The sequence below is a fragment of the Temnothorax americanus genome, unplaced genomic scaffold, assembly GCF_048541705.1.
Source record: "Temnothorax americanus isolate GAGA-0224 unplaced genomic scaffold, ASM4854170v1 Scaffold100, whole genome shotgun sequence".
Taxonomy (NCBI): Eukaryota; Metazoa; Arthropoda; class Insecta; order Hymenoptera; family Formicidae; genus Temnothorax; species Temnothorax americanus.
In genome coordinates, this window is record NW_027509232.1 from 121,391 (window position 1) to 140,736 (window position 19,346).

Here is a 19,346-nt window from a genome sequence, read left to right on the forward strand (position 1 = left end):
TCCATATATGAATACTTACACGCGCAGACACTACGAACCGGCGGTGCATACATTGCACGCGTAAACGTGTGCGTATACGCATGTTTCTGCGCGAAGAAATATACTTTTCGTTAACTCTGTCCATATAAAACGTGCGTAAAATGTATAAAATGTCCGTGAAATATGCTGTGCTATAGAGTCATTATTTTACTGGTAGTTAACATTTATTATTTTTATTAAACACACATTTTTATTAAGCTGTAAAATTAGATACGCAGAAAGAGAAATTGATTGAATCGTCTGTTTTCTTTATGATTAATATGAAATTTAAAAATAAGATTTAGGGTGAGATAAATCAATTTATATATATATTGGATTTTGTTAGTAACTTGGAGAGAAATCAAAATGGCGATTTTTTTTATATATACATTATTCATTTTTCAGCGAGGAGACGTATAAACTATTTTCGTAACATCTGATGTCGGTTTGTCACAAATCTAAAAATAACAATTACGTGCTCCGTTCATTTTCGTTTTATCGCCGACGGCAGAAGCGTAGCAGTAATTAAACCAATTACGCGCGTCGCCGACCTCTCATTAGTTGGTCTATTTCAATTAATATTCGTTACGGATCGAACAATGCCATATCACCCAGTTTGTCAGCTCCGCCTATAATGTGTAATCGATCGATCTTCCGGAGAAAGAGGGATGAGGTCAGCCTCGGTGAGGACGAGAAGGTTCGAATGAGGCGCGGTGAAATGGACTGATCGAACGACGGCAGAGCAGATTCGACTCGCGGTTTGACTCGGAGAACCGGCGCGCGGCGCGAGGGAAATCTTTAAACTCGTTTACGCTTTTATGTAACGCCGGGGCATTACGTTGCGCCATCTTTTCGTCACGGTGTAAACCGTTGCTTCTTCGTGTCCCAACTGCTCCTCCTCTTGATTCTTTACAAATTCTTATGCCCGACAAGTTGTGTAAGGCAGATATAGAGGCACATCTGATTGGAGGAAGAATATGTCTCAATGTTTGAACTCGTTGAAGACAATTTTGTATACGAAATGAATTATAACAGTTTGAGCTTATATATCAATCACGCGACATCGTAAATGATTTTTCCTTAGAAAAGTTCGTTATTTTTCTACTAATGAATTATGAATTAATAATCGTACAAAAGCCATAAACATTTTTCAACGCCATCAAATATAAATTTATTATCTCTAAAATCGTAGGCTGGAAGATGAGTAAAAGAAAACACACGTTTAACATTTTTTTGGCCGGATAAGAATCTCCGAGATTAGTTCCAGATTCCCAAGAAGCTTACTGTCCATCATACATCGTTTATTTGTCACCGTAATATTTACGTTCAACTTGTTCTTTAAATTAAGCGAACAAAAAGTTCAAAATTAAACACGATAAATGTTCGGCGAGAATTTTTCGAGTCATCGAATAGCAGATCCCTCGAATAGAGACGTCGTTAATAAAAAAATCACAAATTTACCGATCGGTTGACGTCGAAGACTTCGACTCAGAAAGTAAATATGCAAGCGACCGAGAATGTGCTCTTATCGTGAATACGTAATGACATCACTGTCTGAATATTCCGATACCACGAAAGGTATAGCTCAATATCGACTCTGCGCCTCAGGAACCGCCCGCTGTTTTCGTTGCGTTGTGATTATCTTGGAAGGCGCGGATGAGAGTTTTTATTTTTTTTTCTCCTTGAAGAAATATACAGCTCGTACGTTTTTAACTTTTAACGCGCGTAGACGAACTAATAACTCTATTATATTTCTGTGACGTGTACGCATCCTTTTTTTGCCGTAGCATTAATTCGCCGAGAACGACGCGCCGGATAAAACACTATTCACTGCGGCGGCATACTTTCGAAAAAAATTATGGATGATCGGACGGTCGAATTTCGGTTAAATTGGACCGTCGGATAGAGAGCTTAATGCCGCTGATGGGATAATGTGGCCCGCGAAGTGTCAGTATCCTTGACGTGCCCCCGGATCTAGAAAGTCTCATCATGGTTGATTAGCAAAATTGAAACGTGCTCATTGCCGTTACGCATCGTCCACATGTCCGATCTGAAAGCAAGAAATAAACGATAAATTGATATAAATCGGCAATGCGAAATTTCTCTCCAAAAATTTACCACGTTCGGCTCTTTTCTCTAAACGATTTAAACATGTATTGTTCAGTTATTCGCGCTTTCATAATTAAGACGTACTTAAATATTTGCCAAGGTAAAAACTGGGACTACTTGTTTAAAATTAGCAGTCTCTTATCTAGTCTAGACTAGTAACATTTCTTTGTTTTCTATCGATTTAGCGTTGCAAATGGAAGACATTAAAATGGCACTTGCATTTGCAACGCTAAATCGATAGAAAACAAAGAAATGTTACTAGTCTAGACTATAGATAAGAGACTGCTATTTTTAAACAAGTAGTCCCAGTTTTTACCTTGGCAAATATTTAAGTACGTCTTAATCATACTTCGAATTAGTCATACTACTTTTTTTTTGTTTCAGTATTATAACGTATCATGTGTCATGTGTCTAGAGAAGGGTTCCTTTTTTGCAGCTCGCGTAAATATTGTTTAACTATTTTAGCAACAAGATGTTTTGCATATTTTTCTTGTGCGACCACTGCATAAACGTCTAAGTTTCAAAATTGATCTATGATCGATCGAGGAGATCGCGTGTCGCGATCATCCTTCTTGACGCGGAACGATTCATCGTTTCTTTTTTTCTCGCTGCTGCGTACAATGACGCGGCACGGCGGCGGTGTTGCCTTGACATTATGTCTCCTAGCATCTCGATCGACACGACCGGCTTCTATCTTGCTCGGTTAGAGAAGCGATAGTCAGCTGACATTTCATGGATCGGAGCCAATCGCTTCGCATCGTTGAACCTTCCAGATTGAATCAGGTGTATGTTGTATTATCGCGCCGTATCATCTCCGCGGAGTATACTGACCGTGTCCTCCTTGCGATAGGAATCTCGCGATTTTCATAATTTCGCGAAATCAGCTGTGAGAGGACAAAGGATCGTCGAGCGTCAAGCGCTCTCGCGCAGATTAGCAACGCGATAAACAACTCGGAGTAACGTAACTAAATGCTGGTCAATATCTACGTCTCTCATCGACTCCGAGAAAAATCGTAACTAATCGAGGCCAGGCTGCAATAAATATTCACCGTATTCCGTAGCTGTGCATTTATATATAATTAACACGGCCATTAAGCACATAATTCCGCGCGGTCCGGACTTGAAAAATCATAATGGACTTCTTAGGCTTTCTGCGCGTAATAAATTTTTGTTTTTGTACGCGTCAGCGATCGCATAATTAACGTTGTAATTAGCCGTGGAACGTCACGCGTTGGGAAACATAACGAATCGAACTTATGTTAGTGATAAATTTCGATCGCGGCGATCGCTTGCGTCATCGCATTATTAAACGTCGTATAATCTCGCTCCGTGTCGACGTTTAGTTGTTCCGAAGTGTTCTTCCACGCGCGAAAAAAGAAGCGCGAACCGTGCGAACTTTTTTTGATAAATTTATGTGGCAAAGTTCCGCGATTGCGCAACCCGGCGGAATTAACCGTAATTGAATCCTTGATCTCCGCGTCGTTAAGGAATATTCATTGTGAATACGCACATAATAGATCGCTCTGATGCTCGCCCGAAGTAACCGAGCGCCGCGATACGTCGGTCAGCGTGTAATTACGTAATCGGGACTATATAATCAATTCATAATCCCGTTCCTTTGAAAAATCGCGAAACTTCCCAGTCGAAAGGCGCCTACTATAAATTATGAATTTCGCAATTCTACGACTTTATACGTCAACGGAGGAGTCAGCTCGCCCCATTAATCATAGCAGCACGGCAACGAGATATTATGGAATTAGTTAGGTAAAAGAAGGCCATATCGGGATTTGTCTGTACGATGTGTATTATTGTATATAATTCTTCTTTTCGGTACGTTAAAATTTAGTTTAATCCATTTTTAGCAAAAAGTTTCATAACATTTGTGGCTAAAATAAGAAACAATTTTAAATTCAATTTTATTATTTATTAAGATGGTAGCAGGTACATTATCTCGTGTACATCGTTGAAAATATAAAATATAGGAATATACAGTCGTTTAGACTGTATCTTATTCCAATATTAGAAAGTGCAATGCGCGAATGTAAAATTGCCGAACGATTGGCGCATCATCGCTCGAATTCTCCGGTGTATTAATTAAACGTACGCGAATCCACACGCCAGATCTGGTTTTGACCCGGTTCCCTTTCGATTTTTTTCCGGTGCCCGCCGCCCGGCGGATGATCGATACCCGGGCCGCCGTCACGCACGCACGTTAGCGGCAATTAAGCGCGTATACTAATTGGCCGCGTTAAGGTATGTACGCCTCGTCTAAGTGGGGTGCTCTCCTCCGACATGGCGGGGGCGTGAGAAGTGCCTTCGCCCTGTGACCCCTGCGGCCTCCTGGGTACCCTGGTACTACTATACTCCGTAGAGGTACTCACCGTGGCCGCATCATGCGCTCGCCACGATAGAACGAGTGCCTCGCGGTGCGACGGTGAGATGGGCGGCGAGGGGAACACCTCGGACTTGGCTCTATAGCCCGAGCGAGAGCGCGGCCTTCCCATCCGTCGAGATGTATACTGTATACGGGGCCCGTTCGAATTTTGACACGTTCGACGTTTTGCTCGATCTTCGACCCCTCGCTCTCAAATCCACCGTAGTCCGATAGCTTGGCTTGTGGGAACGCGCGGCCTTCCTTTCTTTATTCGGGCTCTCTCTCTCTCTCTCTCTCTCTCTCTCTCTCTCTTTCTCTCTCTGTCTCACCTATCGCACGCGTGTCGGGACTTCGATGACGAAGGTGTCTTGAAGTCACGAGATGCGAAGTTGATCGGGGTAATCCGAGCAAACACAGCAATAATTCTCGATGATAGAAACTCATGGTTACTTAAGGTAGTTATGTATGACTCTGAATAATTTTGCATTTCCGTTTCCGCGTTTATCGTTGATAAATATTTCTCACCTTCGCAATTACTTGGAGTCTAGTATTAGGGTCGAGTACCTTCAATATATATTTAGGCGTTCAATTTACGTAATTCTCACATGGCGTTGATACGATGTCGACCAATAATGAAAAAGATAATACGTAAAAGTGGACATCGCGATTTGGACCACATTTAAGAAATACCAAGTCGACTCTTTTCGCGCCTCGTGACATTTATCTTCGACCGCGAAATACCGGTGATATCAGCGAGAAGCGATTTCGGAGCAGCGGGATCTATACGACCGACTCGCCCCAGTAACTTGTGATCCATTCCGCGTGTTTCACAGTCAATTAACCTCCGAGTCCTTCCCTCGAACCACGAAACCCGCGGATACCGGACGTATGCCGACTCTCCGTCTCTTCTCCCGGTGCTTACCCTCCTCCCACACCCTCCCTTTTCTCCTCTTCGACGGTTGCTCCGTCGACCCTCTCACATCCCATCCGTCTCTCCCGGTCGACCGCGGACTTTCCGGACTTTCAGGCTCGACCTCGGGGCCCCGCGAGATGCGGTAGGAGAGTTAACCTTTCAGGAATGACTATTTCATGGCCACTTCCTGGGTTCAATGCTCCCGCGATTTCTATGCAGGTAGGGTAAGTCGTATATACACACGTAAGCATCACGTACACATGTACACTTGTGCGCTCGCGCCCGTACGTAGGTAGGGAGGACACGCGCGCGCGAGCGGCGCGAGAGAAGCGTAAACCCACACACATACGAAGGCTGAATCCTGACGAGCCAGAACCGTTCTCTCGTACCTGGGGCCTTATGTTCTGCGTGTACGCCGTATAGCGCGCCGCGGAACGGCCCCGCGCGGTGGCGACGATATAGTGGGGAGGGCACAGGACCCAAGGGATCTAACGCATTCGAGTAGAGAGCTTGTGTGTGCTTGCATAATATTAGACCTTATGCAACCTGCCCTTCCCACACTTATCACTGCCTTTCTCTTCCCTCCTTTCTTCTTCCTCTTCGTCTTCCACCCGTCTTCGATCTTCTTCCTTTTCTTCTTCTGCTTCTTTTTCTCCTTCCTCCTTCGTCTCTTTGTCGAGAGAGAGAGAAGTGGAAAGGGTTCTCCTTCGTTGTCGATCCCCACCCTCGTCCAGATGCCCGAACGGTGCCTCGCGGTGTCCCTTGGCAGCATGCAGGCCTCAGGGTAGGGTGACTCTAGTTTGTTTCGCAGGCCAGGATGCAGACGGAGACGAAAGGAAGAGGAGATTCTCCGTAGAAGAGTGAGAAGTGGACGAAGTGGGTGCCAGGACGTCGGAAAAAAAGAGAAAGAAATAGAGAGAGGAAGGAAAAGAGAGGATTCTCTCGTGGGACCGTCTCTCATGGGGTGGATAGGGTGGGTGGTTGGGCGAATGGGTGGGTGGGGGGGGGGGCTGGCGCTCGTGGTGAGCCCCTCTCGGGTAAGTCAGCGGGGGTCAGAACGGAGATGCTCCGCGATCGTGTCGGGCGGGGCTGCCCGCTCACGACTTGAACTATCACACGCCCCCACTAGCACCAGCATCCACCTTCCAGCCTTCTCGGCCTCGGACCGTTTTCTCGTCTGGACGATACGTCCCGGCTGTCTACCTCCTCCGTTGCCAGCGCTTAATCCGATAAATAATGCTGTCGGCTCAAGGTTGCGCGTCACCGCGGCATTACCGACGATTTCGCCGGGCGCGGCGCCCGGCGCGCGGCGCGGCGTCTCGCGGCTTTTCGTGTTTCGCGTTTCGCAGACTGGACCGACAGATTTCGATCAGGTTTTTGCTGGTGACGCACCATTATTAATAGGCAGGCACGATATTTCGACTGATGCGTAAAAATGCAAACTTTTTAGAAAAATGCTATGCAGATGGGTTTGTAGGAAAGGATGTGAATGTTATTATTAAATTTTTTTTTTTTTATTGATAAAAATATATATACTAGAATATGTTTTGTGCTATTTATGTTAACAAGAAATTAGTTCCGCAATCTCTGTCTAAAGAAGCGAGATTAGCACTAATTTTCTGTAATAAGAAAAAAGATAGATTATTTACAGCGAGAAGATAAACGTCAATTTTCTAATATATTCCGGCCGTGATTACCATGTTTTCTGACGTGAAGATTTCTCCATGTTGCAATCCAAGATATCCTGTATGCTGACTCATTCGATTAAATTCCTACACGATGCATATTAATTCGTTATTCAAGCAGCATCTTAATCGTTCCAATCTAACGCCCCGTTGTACCGGATTAACAGCCTCCGCGATCAGCTATTAAATTTGGAACTCGCGTAGAAACTCGCGTCGTAAAGATATATAAAGAGGCTCGCGCGGCGCGTAACGAAAAGTTACGTCTTTTCTCTACATTACATTCGACGGTTCAGAATGACGACCGTTAACCGATTTAACCGGTCGTCATTCTAGTCCAGGTCGCCGTCGTGCTTAAAAGATCCCCCTTGGATGCAAACGTCGAGAGGTCGGTCGAGAGGTGCGACTAAAGCGCGGGCGTTAAACTGGCGTGTAATGACGTTGCGTGTGGAAACACGTCGATTCCCGACGGGACGGGAAGTGAATCGAATAACGTGCCCGTACGTTATTTGATTCGACGAGCGATACGTTACACCGCGCGTCGTAACGTGCGCGTATGCGTGCCGTGCGTGCGTGCACGCGTGTGCATCGTCGTCGACCGAGAGGGCCGCGTGGCGCGCCAGCCGGCGGAAGAAAAATATACGTACGCTCTTACACGGTGTATATCATAAATTAGCTATCGTAATAAACGTATTATCGGACTGCATTACGGACGTGCGTTTTGAGAAACGTGGCGGACAAGACGGAGCGCCCCTGACCGTTTTGTGCGCTAGCGCACCTGCCTGCACGCATGCATTATGTACGTAAGGTGTACAAGACGCGGAAGATTATCCGATTCCGCAAGGAGCCGGTCCTTCACGACAGTAAAACAGGTAAACCGACGCAGCGACGAACGAAGAAACGATTCTTTTTTTTATATTTTTTTTATTTATGTGAGAGTTAACATTTAGCAAAAGTAAATCAATTTACTAATTTTGTATAAAGGCAAGTTTTTAAGTTAAGAAATTTTATTTAGTATATTATTTTTCAATGGATACATAATTATTATTTTGCATTTCTAACTTGATATCATCTATTTGCCTGATGATTGTTACATCTCGTCAACTATAATGAAGTTTAATTGCTACAGCGAAATTCAACAATGCTGATATAACTGTATTTGTTTAGTTAATGTGTAGTCAAGTGGTAAACGCAAAGGAGAAGAATATGCTAATATTTTTTTATTTGTTCTTCATGCAAGTGATATCCGTCCGTCACATCTGTCGATTTCATCGATTGTTTTGTCGATCTGAAAATCGCCCCGCCGCCCTCGCGCCGACGGCGAGTTTTCATGGCCCCGAAGGCAGCGGCGGCGCCTGACCTACTGGCGGTAGCCGGTCATCGCAACCGATTGCAACAGCTCGCAAGTAGATAAACTGCCGCGCGGAGGATCGCTCAAACTCCGAAGTCGACGGCCTATGTTCGACCGTGCTCGGTCCACGGCTTGGAACGTCGGGGCCATCTTCCGTTTCGACTTCTTCCACTTCGGTATCATTACAGATCCGATTCGAACTCGTGTAGGAATGCTTCCTTCCACCGCGTGGTAGCCAAGAGACCCCGTCTCTCTTCCTTCGACTCTTCGTCCCCTCGAGCGTAACGATGCACCTGAACAACGCACCTGTAACAGAGAGAATGCCTCGTCGATTCCGTTCGATCTCGAGCGATTTCTCGGGGTCGCGCACTTCATCTGCGATTCCATCAGCAGCGCCGCGAACAGTATTTGGAATACCTTGCTGTTGCGCGCGCGTGAGAATAACAGCGGCGACGATAGATACTTCCCGAATGTGCCGGGGTATATACTCCGCGGGAGGATTAAGGTGATTCGGAGTGTTTTATACGGCGTTTCTGAAAGCAACTTTAAATGATAATATCCTCAAAACGCTTTCTCAAAATGTCGATAGTTTTTATGCAACTCTCTGTCTTTTATTGACGTCATTAATGAGAGAGTATTAAACGTTTCTTCATTATTTCAAGGTTCGTAAATTGCTACTCGAAAATTAATTTATAACGAAATACGAGAAATGGAAAGTACCAATTTGCGGTGAAGATCCAATCAAGCGTCTGTAACTCTATTCGTGCGCACCACGATTTCAACAGAATAAATATTTGTAGAGATATGCGTAAACGCAGCTTAACTACTCGTCTTTCTCGGTAACGTAAGGCATTAAATCAGGATGAAATGGCGATGCGAAGGGAAAAGGTTAATTATATATTTCAACATCGTAGGTGAGCAAAAGGTAATTATAGGAGAATTCATTACACCGTTTCGGTGAATTTGCCAGAGGTATTCGTACAGCATCCTCATCTACCGTAAAATTTCAAGAAAAAACGAACTAAAAATCACGTTGTTTTATTAAATTATATATTTTGTCGAATATATATATATAATACAAATTTAATATTGAATATATATTTTATGAATGAGCTCTTCTTTAAAATACGTGAAATAATATGAAAAGTTTTAACGTAGAAAAATATTCAAAGATTCATTTACTTCTATAAAGTCTGTCTGCGTCAATATTCCACAACGTCAAATATTGAATCGAATTGAAATATCCGCGGATATATGATATCAAGCATTTTAACGAAGAGCATAATCAATTTTGCTTTTACCTTACCACAATCATTTTCTGGTTGGTAATTTTTCCACCGACAAATAGATGAATTATTTCTTCATCATAATGAGAAGCGGTGAAAAAAAGAAGGAAATAAGAGAAAAATTCCGGAGACAAAGAAAAAGGGAGAAATAGAAAGAGAGAGACGGAGAAAAGCAAAAGATCCGATTCGTGATGCGGCTGTTACTAATAGATTTATGTAATTCCGCACAACATATATTTATAGCTCGACCGATGTTATCAACATAAATCTCAATCAGCCGGGCCGACGATTCCGCGGGCTTTTGATCGACTCCGCCGTGCAGGATCGCCGCGTGCTCCCTTAACGACTTGTCAGAATCTATATTTATCGCGCTTAGAGCGTATATGATTGGCGCCGCCGTTGCCGCCGCCGTCGCCGCGCCGCCGCCGAGTTAACAAAACTGCCCGCGCGGCATCGGTCATTAGCGTAAATCAGCGACACAACGTTGCGAAACGCCCGCGCGATTTTTCGATTCGCGAGTCATTACGCTCGTGCTCTCGTTGCGCCCTTAACGAAGCCGCGCGACGGAGAATTAAGTTATTAACGTCGTGGCCGGAAAGGCATCCCGCTTTTGCTTCCCGATGAAACTCTTCGAGATGAATTACGAATGAGGAGGAAGCGAGACGTAATTTCGGATGGCGTTGAGAAAACGCGGTACGTACTATTTGTCATGAAGACGAATTATATAGACAACTTTTCTAATATCCTCGGAAGAATTTCGCGACGATAACTTTTTCACATTAACTATATAAATTCCGTAATAAGAAAACAAACTTATCACATGACGTACATTTATTTTGTAACAGAAATGTGACACAGTTGGATGAATATTGTAAGATACTCGGATCTTTTATTTATTCTTTATTGTACGTATCATTTTCGATTGAATTAGAGCATTTTGTGTGGCTCAATTTTCATGAATTTTTAATCGCTGATACACCGTTCGCGTACAATGCAGCTATAACTTATAGTCCGCGATCGCAACAGTCTGATACATTATTGGACGCACCGTCATGTATCAGGCTTATTTCGTGCCATCATCATTACCCTTACTTCTGTCGCTCTAACTCTCCTATATAAGTACTATGTTTTGCGCGATGCGGTCCGTGAGGAAGACGACGTTTCTCCCTGCGGAGACGGCTATTATGTCTTCGATCGATCGGTGATGTAATCGCTTCCAAATGCGTCGTTTACGTGCACTCGCGACCGTCGCGATCGATCGTTACAAATGTCTCTCCGGGTGCATGTAGAGGCGCGGTGTTCGCCGAAGGACGGCATTTCTCCGACGACGCGCACACGCGAAATGTCCCGGAAGTAATCCGGTATTCCCTTTGAGAATACCTTATATCGCGGTAATTGCACGCGAATGAAAAACACAGTGCGACGATTAATGTATCAGGAAACTGAAGTATCGTAAACATGACTCTACGCGACTTTAATAAGTTTCCTCGAGATTACTTCGCGGTCGGTTTTGGCGCAACTAGCTTCTCTTATTCGACGTCTTTCTAAACGGGCGTCTCGAACGAGATCCCTCCGGTCACGCGAGAGAGTATAGACGAGTTTTTCTTTTCTCAGGTCCGCACGTTAAAAGGGTTAACGAGTCGCGAGACGCAATATATACGAAAGTGAACGCGACACAGGGCAGAGCGGAATGTATACGAATATACATGCACACGCCGTGCATGATTTACGACTTCCTTCTGTATTAACCGTCTCGTTCCTCCGGTGGGACCTACGGGCGGCCGCGTCGAGGGGAACCGGACCGGACGGGAAGGTCTGACCCCGGGCGGGCGTATATACCTGGTTTGCATATTCGCCACTGCACAACCCGCGGTGGCGGTTATACATCATGCATCCGCAACGCGGTCCTGGCGAGTCGCGGCGACGCGCAAGTGCAACGGTGCACCCACACGGTGCATCCATCCGTGTCGTGCCGACACGCGTGGTGCTGCGCACACGGACATGGGCGCGATGTAAGAGTGTGTGTTTGTGTGGAGGGTGAAGGGATGCACCATACCTGCAGCCGATTCCTCGTAGAGAATCTCTCTTTCTCTTTCTCTCTCTTTCTCTCTCCCTATCGTTTTGTCTCGTCCCGCCGCGTTGTCTTTCATCCCCCCCTTCCCCCTCCCCGCAGTATCGACGATCCCCGCAGAAGGGATTCACGATCCGACGATAGTTCAGGCGAATTTGCATCTCTGGAATCCGCGACGTGGGTAGCGGCAACCCCCTGCGACCGCGTGTGGCAACCTTCTCCTCCACCTCCTTCGCTTCCCTCCTCAAGACCATTCCACTGGTGCTTTCGCCGTCACAGGTACGAATTCCACGTGGTCCTCCGTACTCTTACGAAGGCTACTGTCTACGTACCGAGAGAGAGATGTGCCTGTCGATTCCGGAGACGTATAATAATCGAGAAGGTATAATAACCCTCGCGCGAGTTCCGATTGTGAATGTAACCTTTGTTGACCAGCGTGATGGTTAGCAAGTAAACACACCGATGTTCTTTATCGAACGTATATAATAATCAGTGTTGAATGTTTACGCGAGAAGTAACGTACAAAATAATAGTCCTCGTGTAGAGCAGGTAAATCTTTTATCTATTATAATCGCGGTATGGGCGATAGACAGTCTGCGCGGAGATTATATTCGACTCGAAAAGATTAAATCTTACTAAAATCGCGATTATTATTTTCTGACTTATTTACTTTGTCATTATATTCAATTTCTACGTCGCACTGTGTCAACACGTGATGCATTTATTTTTAAATAATTTGCAGTGTGTTTAAATCCAAATAGTTATCGTCATTAATTTGTTCTAATATAAATATGAATAATAACGAATAATTTGCAGTGTGTTTAAATCCAAATAGTTATCGTCATTAATTTGTTCTAATATAAATATGAATAATAACGTGTTCGTTATTATTCATATTTATATTAGGACAAATTAATGACGATAACTATTTGGATTTAAAGAAACTGCAAATTATTTAAAAAACGAGTGTGGACAAACAGTTACATTTAATTTACGAAATCTGTTGGTGCTACGATTTTCACGATTGTCGCGGAAAAATCTGAAGGCGCGTCACGTCACTCGGTTTTATTTCCGAGAATATCCTTGATCAGATCGATCTCACAGCTGGTCGCGATCGCAGAACATATTTATCGTCAACATTAGCATTATTTAGACACAAGGAACCCGCCGGCGAAGTGTATCCTTCGATCTTACGCCGCGAAACGGGCAGCTTCCCTTCTTCGAGACGCGCATTGATCTCGCACACGTTGGACAAGGCATCGACGTTAATGCACGTCGAATATGGCGATATGAGATCGTCAATGCGATCCTTTATAAGGGATATTTGTAGCCGGCCTCGCAAATGAAGCAGATCCTTATACTGTGCGTTATCTCTTCAAAGATCTTGTCGCTGTCGGTGATGCAATTTTGTGTTCTTAAAAAAAAAAAACTGTGAAATGTCTTTCCGCCGTACGAGAAATTAAATTAACATCGGTATATGCGCCAGAGACATTTTCATTTAATTAATACAATAATAAACGTATACCATTATAAGTTATAATATTAAATTCTTTGGATATTGAAGCATTTCTGTGTTAAATACGCTTTCCTCGATACGCTGCGCACCAATTACTAATTTCTATGTAGCATTAAAATGTATAAAATTATATTGTTATTTAATTAAGTACTTCATCATTCAATTAGATAATGTAAATTATAATGTAATTTCAAGATGTGACTCCAATTTTTATAGCATTCATATAGGAGAGTGGTTTATCATAAACATAACTTATCGCCTAAGAGATGCCTAAAACGAAACGCTTGTATTCGGGTGAGAATCGCGCGGGCTCTCGGTTAACGTCTTGCACGTTATCGTCGCCGATCGCAGATATGGTGCCTTCTTCGCTGTTCCAGGAGGTCACAGAACTAATAGACCACCTTCTTCGTGCGCGATCGCCGTACACTACGGGCCTCTTAGCGCCTCTCTCGCGACCACCATCTACATACGACCACGATCCCGAGTTTCCCATAGATGCATTCTCCCGCACCTCCGCTGCGGGATCACGGGCCTCTCGTTATCCTCCCTTCTTCCGCCTTATCTTCACATGTGCGATTAACACACCATGTGGGTCCTTGGGATGGACAACCTCGATTCATACACATCGCAAAATCGTTTAATTTTTACTTTGATTTCTATCAATAAGTCTTGATATTCTTTGGTATTTTCAAGTGTGTCTACCGTTCGACAAAAATTTACCTTCATGACCGTTTACTCGATTTCCGTTGAACAATATTAATTTGATATTTTTTTTTAAATATATGTGTATAGCTGAAAGTGCGACAGTTCTGTCTAAAAATTATGTATCTCACCTAATTTCATTTTAACGGTATCGTAGAATGTGCCGGTATATAGGAATGTGCGGTTAGTGCCGCATCGGTCGATTAAGAGCACGCATTTCACCCGCATCACGGTATACGGCGCATATAGAAAGTACGCTGCGTCATCGTTCCCGGTGTTAAAAGGGTTAATCGGTTCCTGTTCCGACTATCGCGCGACCGCGCCACTACGCGAAAGGACAAAGCCTGAACGCATCGATAATATCCATGTACCTGCGCGGCTAATAGAAAATCGAGGTAGTGACGCGCGAATAACCTTTAGCGAGGGCGTAACGAATCGCTTTAGATGGTTATTATTACGAGGTCTTCGGAATTATCACCCGTGGTGTGTGGCAAAATTTACGGGGGTATGGACACTTCCCACGAAGCGTGACGTACGTGTTTTGTGTACAGACATAGTGTAAACATGCATGTTTGAAATAGGTAAGCCTATAGCTAATTTAATCAGGGGGTATTGATAGCGTAAAATTATCCGTACATATATACGTATGTTGTGCGAGTATCTATTTTGTTATTTTTGTCCTGGACGGGACATAATTTCTATAAGCGCAACGAACACCACAATTAGAGAATGCTGATAGAATATTAATCATAAGTATAAATATTAATAATAATTATGAGTATTAATATTGACAGTGAAATAATTTTCTATGAATTGATATGCGTTTCCTGCAATATCGGTTCGATTTTATACAGATTCATGGATCATCAACTAAAATTATACACGTATTATACACGTATTACCATCAATTGCTTTGACCTCGGGGGGGCTTTTAAGCTGCTCGAATTAACATTAATGCACGCTGCATAATCGTGTTTTATTACCTCGAGAATTTGTGTAATCTATAAGTTCGCTACCAAAGCAACACTTTCGCTGCCATAGTTTATTGAGCAATTGACGCTAATGAATCAATCAGAGTATCTCGGTCAGGTCGTAAAATGCCATTGTCATTAGGACAGTTACATAATACATTATTGTGGACATTAAGCGCACAATAAATTTGTCTTATTTATGATAAACGAATAAATATCTTCTGTTTTTTTCTGTCAGTGTTAAAAATTCTTTCGCTAATTTTTAAAAATCACGTTTGCCGATATCGCACGAGAGATGATTTCTCGAGACAAAATTGGAATATTCTAAACTGATGTATACAAATGATTGAAAGGCCATAAGTTTAAGCGTCGGGGAATACGCGGGCACGAGTGAATCACCTGTTTAGGTTATGGGAAAACGCATTTGCCCGCGCGCGCATTTTCCCGAAGTGTCCAGGTTTATCCGCAAGAACTCGGCAGATTTACTGGTCACTCCGCAGCGGCGGACTCTAATTTTACGCGTGCAAAAATAATGGCCGCCTGGCTATACGCGGCGCAAAAACGCTCAGGTGCGGTTACGGCACTCGATAAGCACGCGCTGCGTTTCCCTGGCGCGCGATCTGACCGCGGCCGCGCGGGAAAAAGCACGATAAGTGGAGGCGATAAATCGCCGAAGCGAACAGCCCAGCTCGTTGAGCCGGCGCGTACCGTTTATTACCATGGAAAGTAGCAAAAATGTTGCTATCGGTTTGGAAAACGTTAAACCCGAACGGTCGACGCAGGTGTGTGGATTAGAAAATACGTCGTGAGGTAGGCGATGTGAATAATCCAAATTCAACTGAGAAAGAGAAACTACATATTGTTAGCAATATTGGTACGCCCAACGCACCACAAACACTGAATGTTTTAAATGCTCATTGTTCACCATATTCCATTTGATGTGAGGTAAGTTTAATACCGCTTTTGATCGCTTTGCTATATACGCGGCGGGCCATGATGCTACACTAACCCGGTGGAACGTTGTAAAATTAATTTACGCTTGTCGTGCTCAGCCAGTAGTAAAACGCAGTATCGTTTCCTTCCTCTCCATTTCTCTCCGCTCGGTTGACCGTGCCGTGCATTAAGCGCCTGGAGAGAGTGAAACGATACGAGAGCGAGGTCTCAGACGAGCATCGTGAGTGCGTTGCAATGCAATTTCCACACATCTCTCTTTTAGTTTACTGTCTAATATGTTATTTGTTGTACTAACTATTTTCCAGACAGCGTATCCTAAAAATTTGAAAACGAACAAAATTAAATTTTCAATTTTCCTATTATTTTTCTTATTATGTTTTCTATCAGTTGAGTTTCGCATTTCACGCGGATTACTCATTAATAGACTTGTCAAATTAACGAGCAGAAGCAAAAATCGGTTACTGCGGTTTCGCTGCACGGAAAAAAAAGACTTGGTTGAGATAACCAAAAAAATGGTCGCCTCGACCAAGTGCCTTGATTATATATAAGACAGCTGATATCTTGGTTACATATACCAACGGCACTTGGTTAGACTGCCGTAGTTGGAGCAACCATGGTACTTGGTTAGACCATCCAAAAGAAATTGGTAACCTCCACGCGTTACTTGGTTGCTCTAACCTATTGTTTTGGTTGACTTTACCAAGTTAGTTGGTTGATGGAACCAACTGTCATGACTGATGCAACTAACGGCCGTAGTTAATTTAACTATCTTTATTGGTGTAATATTAATAGATCGAAGCACTAGAAAATTATACATTTTTATATTAGATATTTTTTGTAGCTCAGTTTATCGGATAAACTGAGCTACAAAAAATATTTCACATAAAAATGTATAATTTTCTAGTTAATTGCGGTTCTGTGTTGCCGATGACGATGACGACGACGACGAAGATTCGCGCGGTCGGTGCACTTGTGTCAAAAGTCTTCGATTGCGGCAAAGTAACCGGCGATCGCGGGAAGGTGACCACGACGATGATGATGACGGTGACGATGACGGCGCGCTGGGAAACGTCGCACGCTCATAATTCACCTCCGTGCAATCCGCGGCTATCAAGCCGCGAGTTCCCCTACTTCTCCCCTCGCGGCCTCGTCCATCCTTTCGCGGTCGGGACGGCGGCGTACGCGTACGTGGCGCGTATCCGTGTCCAATATTTATGAAGTCGACCGAAGCGGAGCGTAGCCAGACCTAAGCCAAGTCGAGCGAAGCCGCGCCACGCCGCGTCGCGACGTGACGCGCGCAGTGCCGCGCCGCCCCGGGTCGCCGATCAGTCGCCGATGTGACCGAGCGCGCGGAAAAAGTCGATGAGCCTCTCGGGGCTCGCAAGCGTCGCCTGACCGATACCCGCACACGACGCCGATGAGAAAAATCGAAGACTTTTGACACAACGCAACGACAGGTCGAACGACATCACGTCCGCACGTCAGCACGTTCAGGCTTCGACTGCAGTGCAGCCATGGCGGCCATGGCCACATGTCTTAATTCACCAAGAACTTGGTTAAACTAGCTACGGTTATTGGTTGTAAGAACTAATTTCTGGGTGATCAATCAGAATACATTTTCTTGGTTACCTCAACCAATTGCGTTGGTTATAAGCACCAATAGTTCTTACCAAATTTGAATTGTCAAACTAACTCAGTGTACATGGTTACGGCAACCAAGTCAATGGTTGTAGTTACCAATATATATGTAACCAAGAAAAACTTGGTAAATTCAACCAAGCCTTTTTTCCGTGTGTATTTGGAATTAATATGATTTTGCGCGAGATAATCTCATTCGCGCTGCTTTATACGCGGGATTAGTTTGCGTCTGATAAGAGAAGATAGATCCTAGGTGAGCATCTACGAGGTGCTTATACGCCTCGTGGGAGTCGAGTCATCGCGCGATCGCGTGTGGAAGAACGCGCCGGCAATGCGGCTGCTCGGTCGCCGCGCCAGTCGCGTGATAATTCGCGACGACCACCGACGAAGTTTTCACGATCGATCGTCGAAAAATTCGCGGCTTCTTCGGCAGTGACCCTCTTCGAAAGGCCATTGCACCTGGCGTTGCATACGACGGAAAATCAAAATAAAATCGAAATTAGGGAGTTTCTATATTTACGTATCGATTGGGAATATCGGCTGAATTGGGAATATTACAGTATCAATCCTCTCAATTTCGAATAATTTTTAATTTTGTCGGACAGAAAAAAAATCCTAATATTTATTGAAGCAATTTTTTGAAATTAAAGTACGAGTTTTGCATTTTTTACATGATTAAATATTATATATAGGCATTAAAACAATCATATTGTCAAGATTAAAAGAAACAATTCTGATAAGTGACATAATAATGAGGAATAATACAAAATTTTTTTTTATTTAATATTTTCTAAAATTATATATATTATTTCTTTAATATATATAATTATTTTTTTTCCGATATACATTCATAAAACAGACGCACTTCGTAAGCTATATGCAGAGTGAAGAATTCAATGTTATCTTCAGCGCGAAAAATTGTTCGCGACGGCGCAGTGGCTCTCGGCTCTCGTAGGTAACCGCGACTGGGGCCATTGGCCTTCTGCACCGTAAAAAACGCAGAACGATAGATAGCAAAACGAACGATAGATAGGGATAAGGACACCGAGAGAAGAGGGATAAATTACCGGTGATAGAATAGAACGTACTCGGCGCGAGGTAAGAAGTCGGCAGAGGGGACGTGGGGAAGGGTCGAACCCGTGAGAAGGTGGGAGAAACCGCGACTGTCGGGATGGGGCACGGGAGGGAGAGAAGTGGAAGGAGACTCCTTTCGACCTCTGCCAGAGACCCCACGGTGAACCCCGCCCGAGGCGAGGGGTCAGTCACCTATTCCTCTCTCTCCACGCGGCCTTTTACCGCGGCACAACAGGCTAATTACGCCTGATTACGTACCCGTTTTCAGACGTGTACGCGTATATGTTCCTGGCCGTGCCAGGATCTCTCTCTCTTTCTCTCTCTCTCTTTCTCTGTCTCTCCCTCTTTCTCTCTTTCTCATTCTCCCCTTTTCTCCCTCTCTTTTTCTCTTTTTATTTTCCGCGGTTTGTCGCGTCTTCGAAGAAACCTGGTGGGACACTTTGGCCTACCCCAGTCGTACCTTTAGCAGCCTGACGCATCTCGTAACAGGGGAATTGACACTTTTACGAAAGCATCGTGCTACGGCTTGGCCTGTCATTATACGCGAACATGGCGCGTGCGTCGTACCTCAGGCCAGAAACGACCTGTCCCCTCTGCAGCACGCCGCGCCGGCGACGAGATCGATAACGAGAGGGAGAGGTAAGAGAAGGCGGCGAGGAGGAGAAGACGGACGGAGTGCTAAATCGT

The 19,346-nt window shown here is 44.2% G+C and overlaps 1 protein-coding gene and 1 long non-coding RNA gene across 3 annotated transcripts in view; one reads left to right on the forward strand and one right to left on the reverse strand.

Moving 5' to 3' along the window:
• The window catches only part of LOC143902110 (uncharacterized), a gene marked incomplete at its 5' end in the record, with an annotated part of 285,928 nt that overhangs the window by 98,498 nt on the left and 168,084 nt on the right, over window positions 1–19,346 (forward strand). The gene's annotated exons all lie outside the window — the stretch shown is intronic.
• The window catches only part of LOC143902073 (uncharacterized), a 140,490-nt gene continuing 129,777 nt past the window's right edge, over window positions 8,634–19,346 (reverse strand). For both annotated transcript variants that reach the window (XR_013258260.1, XR_013258259.1), the window contains one exon: window positions 8,634–8,753. This is a non-coding gene — a long non-coding RNA (uncharacterized LOC143902073). The remainder of the gene's footprint in view (window positions 8,754–19,346) is intronic.